Raw genomic sequence first — 8833 nt, forward strand, 5'->3', positions numbered from 1 at the left:
CCATCCTAGATGACAGAGTGAGACTCTGTCTAAAAACAAATGAATAAATACATAAAATTAATAAACCAGACTATCAAAGGAAATTCTGGAAAAAAAGAGTAATGTGGGAGGTTAATCCTATCAGATACTCAAAACATAAAACTTCTATATTCAAAGCTTCATGGTATTGACATGTGACAGAAAACAGGCAAAGTTCACAGTTGAATAGGACATCCAGAAGCAGACATGTATCATTAGGGACATTTAATAAATAATGAAGGTATTATCCCAAATCATGGGAAAGTTTTAGATTATTTAATAAATAATTTTGAGCTATGTGGGAAAACATACATAGAAATAAATACCAAATGGATGAAATCTAAATATAAATAATGAAACTATAAATACGAGAGGGCATTCATTATTTATGACTTGAGAATTAAGAAAACTTTTAAAATCATGTTTGAAAATCCAAAACCAATGTCTAAAAGATGTACAAATTTGGTCTGAGCAAGGTGGCTCACACCTGTAATCTCAACACTTTTGGAGGCCAAGGCAGGAAAATCCGCTGAGCCCAGGAGTTAGAGACCAGCCTGGGCAGCATGGCAAGATCCCATCTCTACCAAAAATTATAAAATTAGCCAGGAGTGGTAGCATACCCCCATAGTCCCAACTACTGGGGAATCCAACACAAGAGGATTGCTTGAGTTCACAAGTTTTGAGGTTGCAATGAGCTGTGATCACCCCACTGTACTTTAGTCTAGACAATGGTGCAAGTCTCTGTCTCAAAAAAAGGTATAAAATTTAAATATTTAAATATTGACCACATGAGATTTAAATAACACTATATGACAAAAAAATGCAGATGCAGGGCTGAGTGCAGTGACTTACGCCTGTAATTGCAGCACTTTGGGAGGCTGAGGACAGCAGATCACCTGAGGTCAGGAGTTTGAGACCAGCCTGGCCAACCTGTTAAAACCCTGTCTCTACCCAAAATACAAAAATTAGCTGGTGTGGTGGCACACACCTGTAATCCCAGCTACTTGGGAGGCTGAGACAGGAGAATGGCTTGAACTCAGGAGGTGGAGGTTGCAGTGAACCAAGATCGTGCCATCGCACTCCAGCCTGGATGACAGAGTGAGATTCCAGCTAAAAAAAAAAAAAATTCAGAGGCACGATCACAAGATAAATGAACAAACTAGGAAAAGATATTTGCAATTTATGTCTCTGATAAAAGGCTAGGTCTCTGTTCAAGGTCAGATTTGGGTGGGGACACAGAGCCAAACCGTATCAGCCTCCGAAAAAAATTTTTTAATGTACAAATTAACTAACTTAGAGTAAACAGTGTACAAAAATATAAAGTTCAAAGAAAAATAAAACTGGCTTTAAACATATGAAAAAATGCTCAATTGCATGCAGGTAAAATAAATGTAAGTCAAATTACATTGAGATTTCATTTTAATCTGTCATAGTAATGAAAATCCAAACGTTTGACAATAAGTTTTATTGATGAGACAATAAAGAAACAGGCACTCTAAAATTGGTAGCAGTGAAAAATGGAGAATAATTTGTCAATGTCTAGGAAAAAATTATATGCATTTATACTTTTACCCAGCAATTCAATTTCCCAAAGGCACACTAGCACAATATAAAATGATTTATGCATCTAATTAGGGGACTGGTTACATAAAGTATGAAGCAGTCTAGCAATGTAATGCCATGTAGCAGTAAAAGAGGCATGAGGAGGGCCACCGCATGCTGCTGTGGAATGAGTAGTGGATAAATTGCTAAATGAAGAAAGTACCCTGAGAATAGTATATATAATGTGCAACCAGCTGGGAACAGTGGCCACATCTATAATCCCAGCACTTTGGGAGACTGAGGCAGGTAGATTACTTGGGCTCAGAAGTTTGAGACCAGCCTGGACGACATGACAAAACCCCATCTCTATCAAAAGTAGAAAAATTAGGGCATGGTGGTACACACCAGTGGTCCCAACTACTTGGGAGGCTGAGGTGGGAGGATTGCTGGAACCTGGCAAGTTGAGGCTCCAGTGAGGTGTAATTGTACCACTTCACGCCAGCCTGGATGATGGAATGAGACCCTGTCTCAAAATAAATAAGTAAATGAAAAAATATATAGTATGCAACCTAATGTGCAAGAAAGCAAGGAGAATGCAAGTACTGCTTATATTTGTTAAAAGTAAGACTAGAAAGACAAAATGAAAGCTTAAAAAAAATAGCCGCTTTTTTGGAGAAGGAAGAAATAGAATGAAGGGGACAGGAATGCAAGTGGGACTTCTCTTGAGAGTAATTTTCTATATAGCTTTGATTTGGGAGATAATTTAAAAATAAAATAAAAGTTGAAAAACTATTAAATTCAAACTACAATAAATGAGACAAAGCATATGACTCATACAGACAAAAGAGTTGTTTCAAGTGATTTTAGAACATAATATTTTGACTATGCCTGCTTATAGAGATATATTCTAAGGCCAAATAGAAGTGTAAGTAAATGTTAGAGTTGACTGGGTAGTCCAATTTTAAGTAGGTATACTGTATTACTAGTATTTTGAAATTGTTACATAGTGTAGGATAATAAAAATAGATAATTAGGTTGATGTTATTAGTAACCAAAATTTTCAGTGTGCCAAAAGAGAAAAAAATATAAAATCAGGGCCCAAAGTGCACAATTTGAGCATTAATAAGAAAAACATGTTCATTCGTGCCAGGCGTGGTGGCTCATGCCTGTAATCCCAGCACTTTGGGAGGTTGAGGCAGGTGGATCACCTGAGATCAGGAGTTCAAGACCAGCCTGACCAACCTGGAGAAACCCTACCTCTACTAAAAATACAAAATAATTAGCTGGGCATGGTGGTGCATGCTTGTAATCCCAGCTTCTTGGGAGGCTGAGGCAGGAGAATGGCTTGAACCTGGGAGGGGAAGGTTGCAGTGAGCCAAGATCAGGCCATTGCATTCCAGCCTATGCAACGAGAGCAAAACTCCATCTTAAAAAAAAAAAAAAAAAAGAAAGAAAGAAAAAGAAAATATATTCATTCAATTAAATGAACAAATTGAACATATGAGAGAAAGAGACAGCTCCAGCTCCTTTGACACCATTGCAAATACCAGGACACCAATTTCTTACTCTCAAAATGTACAATTAAAAGAAATGAATTAAGTACTCATGTTGTCTTTCAGGATAATCAAATCACCCTAATGGGAGAGAGAAAATTATTATTGGCTGAGGAATTCCAGCTAATAAATGAATAAGGAATGACAGAAAGCCATCACTTTGCCACCCCTAGTGAAACAATTGAGTCATAAGCAATCACCAGAGGATAACATTACTTCATAATTAGTTGGTGGGGAAGGAGAATAGAGGGGCCTGGCTGTCACTACTTGAATTCTTTGATCAATCTCAGCGTCACTAAAAATGGAAACCAGTCATTCGGTGCCTCCTGATGTAATGCGATATGAAGCACACAGCACCGACTGTAATGTATTCTTGCCAAAAAAAAAAAAAAAAGAAGTTAAGCCTGAATCTAGCTAAGCCTCTAGGGAAACACAAGGGATAAACAAGGAAGTTAAAACCACAAGGAAGCAAAAAAAAAAAAAAATAAACCAAAATATGGAAGATTCTACAGGACTGCTTGTCTGACTTATTAAACAAGCCAATGTCGGAAAGCAAGGGAGAGAAGGAGAACTCAATTTGATTAAAAGAGACTTAGAAATTACAATATGCAAATGAAATGAATGGACTTTAATTTAATCCTAATTTGAATGAATAATCCATACAAATTTTTTTTTTTTTTTTTTTTTTGAGATGGAGTTTTGCTCTCATTGCCCAGGCTGGAGTGCAATGGTGGAGTTTTGTCTCACTGCAACCTCCAACTCTCGGGTTCAAGTGATTCTCCCGCTTCAGCCCCCCAAGTAGCTGGGATTACAGGCATGTGCCACCACACCTGCTAATTTTTTGTATTTAGTAAAGATAGGGTTTTATCATGTTTGTCAGGCTGGTCTCCAACTCCTGACCTCAGGTGATCCATCTGCTATAGCCTCCCTAAGTGCTGGAATTACAGACATGAGTCACCATGCCTAGCCCTGTACACGTATTTTTGAGACAATTGGAAGAATCTGATCGTGGTCTGATTATAAAATGGCTCTGAAGAATTATCATTAATTTCATTAAGTGTGTTAACATTGGGATTAAGGAAGATGATGCTCTTATATTTTTGGTACTAAACTATGCAGGAGAGAAAGGATATGTTGTCTAGGATTTCCTTTTAAAAACTTTAACAAAGAAAAAGAAAATCGATATGGGTAGGTAAGTATGGAAAACTCTTGAGAACTGTTGAATCTGGGGAGTGGTGTGTAGGGGTCCATTTTGCTATTCTCTACAATTTTGTACATGTTTAAAAACTATATCATAAAATAATTTAAAGCCTTTTACATAACAGATTATATAATAAATCAACATAGAAATTATAATCAATGGTTTATAATTTCTATTTTGGTTTATTATATAATCTGTTATGTTATTTTATTGTTCTCCTCACAAAACTGTATTGAGTTGGACATGTATAATGTGTACATTTTTATGTATGTGTGTTATCCCTCAATAAAAGTTTTACTTCCATCGATACAAATGAGTCCTTTAAAATATTCAGTAGATTAACTGAAGAGTGGTTATTTATTGTTGAGACACAAATTTGTGACCTAGGAAATCAAATGAAAGCTAATTTCAAAACAGACACAAATTATGAGGGGAAGGATGAGGAACTTGGAAGACAGATCTAAGAAACTTCATGTGCAACTAATAGAAGTTCCAGGAGGAGAAAAAACCAACAGAAGGGCAAACACTAGACAGATAATAGATGAAGAGACCCCTAAGTAGAAGAGAAACACAAATTTGTGAATGGAGGGGAGGGATGCTGCTTCAGAAAAGACTATGAAAGCCCAGATCTAGGCACATCCAGGTAAAACAGCTGAACTCTAAGCATAAAGATGAAACTGAAAGCCTTATGGACTGAAAATAAGAAACTTACAAAAGCAAAGATTTGCAGTGATGTTGAATGTCTCATCTGTCATCACTGGAAGCTAGGAAACAGTTGGATGTATACATTAACTAGTGCAAGAAAAAGACTACAAGCTAAGGTTTCCATACCCAACCAAAGTATCCTTCATCCAGGTAGCAACAGAAGCATATGTGTAGATAAACACTGTTTCAGAGAGTATAGCTCTCATATTCATGTGAAGAATATGTAAGAGAAATCTACTTATAATTAACCACAAATGAATTAGAAGATTAACCTAAAGATGGAGCAACACTAAGTGAAGGAATACTTTATAGCTATGACCCTTGTGATACATCGTTAAATCTAAATGGTTGATTACAGATTGTTTAGGTTTCTAGAATTCTGTTTAAATGCTAAATAAAGAAAACTTTTAATAGCCTGAAAGTAAAATATTCAATTATTTATTGTTATAGACTCAATGATTGTGTACTTCTGCCCCAAATTCATGTGTTGAAATCTCTTGATAGGATGGTATTATGAGGTGGGACCTTTAGGAAGTGATTAGGTCATGAGGGTGAAGTCCTCATGAATGGAATTAATGCCCTTAGAGAAGAGACTCCAGAGAGCTTGTTTGCCCTGTTGCCACTATATGAGGATTCAGTGAGAAGGCCAGAGTTTGTGACCCAGAAGAGGGCCCTCATCAGACTCCCAACCATGCTGCCATCCTGATCTTGGACTTCCCGCCCCCAGAACTAAGATAAATAAATGTCTCTTGTTCACAAGCCACCCAGTCTATGGTATTTTGCTAAAGCAGCCTGAACTGACTAAGACACTTATCCATCCTTGATAGTTAAGGAAAGGCTGGGACTCACAGGAGGCAGAGGTTTCTCAAGAGCTTATCTGACAAGAGGAAAGTAGGTGAGGTAAAGGTAAGAAAGGATGAAAGTCATGTCATGAAGTTAGTGCTGCCTTCATGCTCCAACAATAGGGTCCCCTGCTCTGTACCCATGTCTTCAAGAGCCTGGCTCTTCTTCCAGCCAAAGGCCACTTTTCAAGCAGGGAGTGCATGGTGTGTGCAAGATGGGGAGGGGAGGCAGGAAGGGGCCACCCACCTTGTTCTGGACACTGCTCTGTGCTCCTGGGATTTCAGAATACTCAGTCCAAAAAGTCCTGAGCCAACTCTAAGCCACATCTGAGAAGAGGCACAACTCCTGAATGTGCCTCTTCTGGGATCTGTTCTCCAAAGAACCCGGTGGTAGGTAAGAGAGAGCTGTGTGTGTGTGTGTGTGTGTGTGTGTGTGTGTGTGTGTGTGTGAAAGAGAGAGAGAGAGAGAAGGCTGATGGCACGGGTGTGTGTGCCGGTGTGTCCGCACCCAGGACCCCCTTTTTGCTGTGGGAGCAGAGCCAAGTTGGAGATGAAGTCAGCAGGGCTGCAGGCCGGAGTCCTAGACCAAGAGTGGCTCTGTGTTCCCTGTAGCTTTCCAGAACAGACCTCCAGGAACTCTGAGGATGCTAAACTCAAGCCTGGGCTTTCAGTGCATTCTGAAGATGATTTTGTCAGGGCAGCAGAATAGAGCATATATGACAGCTTATTAGTTTGATTTATACGTTTTATATATTTAGACAAATGGTAAGTGGTTCTCCCTTTATACTCTTGTCTCAGCCCCTCTAAATGTTGAGGCAGCATTTTATATGGCAAGGATGAGTCATGAATTCAGAGGAGAAAGAGATCACAGTAGGCTGGGTGAGCTGCGAAGGAAGGTTTCATGAGAAATCACTGCAAACTGGCATTTTAGGATAGAAAGAGACTGTTGAGATTAAGCTAACTAAAAAGTCAGGCATCTTTTATTTGGGTTTGAATATAGCAAGGCTGAGATTATGGATCTAATACAATCCTCTTACTTTGCAAAAGAAAGCCCAGGAAGTCCTGGCTGATAGTAACAGACATGGGCTTGACCCCACGTCTCTTGGCTGCCAGCTCAGGATCCTGCCACTTCCCCCGTGTGCTTCTGCTGAACTGAAAGGGGCAACAGCTCTGGAAAAGCAGGAGTGTGGAGAATAGGCACAAGACAGGATAGGCAAAGAGCCTGGAGCTCCTAAAACTTTTCAGATGGGAAGAGAGTGATTGCATCTTCTCTACATCTGGAAGCGCAGCCTGAAGTAACTGCCTTTGAAATCTCACCCCTGATCTCTAAAGGTAATGTGAATTATGTGTTATGGTCTCTAATGAGGCTTTGGAATTAGACCAAGGGTGGAACTGAGATGCTACCCTTTAATTGGTAAATTTGGGCAAGTTATTTGACCTTTGAGCTTTAATCTCCATACCTATAAAATGGGAGTAATAATAGCAGAGCTGCTGTGAGGATTAGATGACATCATGTATCAAGAGTGCTTTGCTGGTGGCTCACACCTATAATCCCAGCACTTTGGGAGGCCACGGAAGGGGGATCTTTTCAGCCTAGGAGTTTGAGACCAGCCTGGGCAACATAGTAAGACTCTGTCCCTACAAAAAATTAAAAGTTGGCCAGGCATGGTGACGTGCACCCCACAGTCCTAGCTACTCAATAGGCTGAGGTGGAAGAATCGTTTGAGTTCAAGAATCTGAGGCTCTGGTGAGCTATGATTGCAACACTGCACTCCAGCCTGGGCAACAGAGCAAGATCCTGTCTGGAAAAAGAAAAACAAAGAGTGCCTTGTGCTCAACACACGTGGGCTGATGGGCCTCCCAGCCCTGTGGGTGAGCAGATTTCCTTAATGAATGGTCACTCCTGGTATGGTTACTAAGCTTTGCTATGTACATCACGATTATTTAGTGTTTAGAATGAATGTTGCAACTTATTTTCTCCCTTTGGAAAATGACATGCCAGCAACAGCTGAGTTTTGAAGAATTGATGACATGTTAACTTAGAACGGACACATAGTAATGCTGAGGCCTGGTAAATTTCCTGTGCAGCAGCTCATAATCAGTGCAAATTCTTGGATCAAGGGGAAGCTTCCCTTTCCAGAGTTCCAGTCTATTTTTGTCAGCAAGGAGAGGTGATATGGCTTATTTTGTAACAATTCTTGCAATCCTATGATGATATGCATGATCTAAATAGATTAATGAGCCAGGTGCAGTGGCTCATGCCTGTAATCCCAACACTTTGGGAGGCCAAGGCTGGTGGATGGCTTGAGCCCAGGAGTTCAAGAACAGCCTGGGCAGCATGGTGAGATGCTGTATCTACAAAAATTAAAATTAGCTGCGCATGGTGGTGCACACCTGAGGTCCCAGTACTTGGGAAGCTGAAGTCAGAGGATCACTTGAGCCCAAAAAGTGGAGGCTGCAGTGAGCTGAAATTGTGCCACTGTACTCCAGTCTGGGTGACAGGGCAAGATCCTGTCTCTAAAAAAATAATAAATAAATCGACTAATGAGTTGGATAGGATATAGTGTTATGCTTTTATATATATTTAGGTGGAACATTTAAGTTGCTAGAAAAGTCATGGATATGTTCATATGGTGTACAAAAGGAGCCAGGAATACATACTTGGCAGTGTTTTAGTAAAACTAGTAATAATCATAAATATGAAATTTATATGAGTCTCAAAATGAAATTAGGAAAAATTGCTTTGGTGGTAAGTATGTTCTCCCTGCAGAGAACTGTGAATTCTAGGAAGAAACTGAGAGTTACATCGTGTAGCTCTATCGCCAGGTTGCTGCAAAGTAACAGAATTGCTCTCTTCCTATGTCCTACCCCCTTTGGATTTTAAGATAAGACTGGGACTTGCCCAGCAATAAAGTAAGGATGAGTACACACACACACACACACACACACACACACACACACACACACACACA

This window comes from Sapajus apella, unplaced genomic scaffold (assembly GCF_009761245.1).
Source record: "Sapajus apella isolate SASKATOON/1434 unplaced genomic scaffold, GSC_monkey_1.0 scaffold60, whole genome shotgun sequence".
Classification (NCBI taxonomy): domain Eukaryota; kingdom Metazoa; phylum Chordata; class Mammalia; order Primates; family Cebidae; genus Sapajus; species Sapajus apella.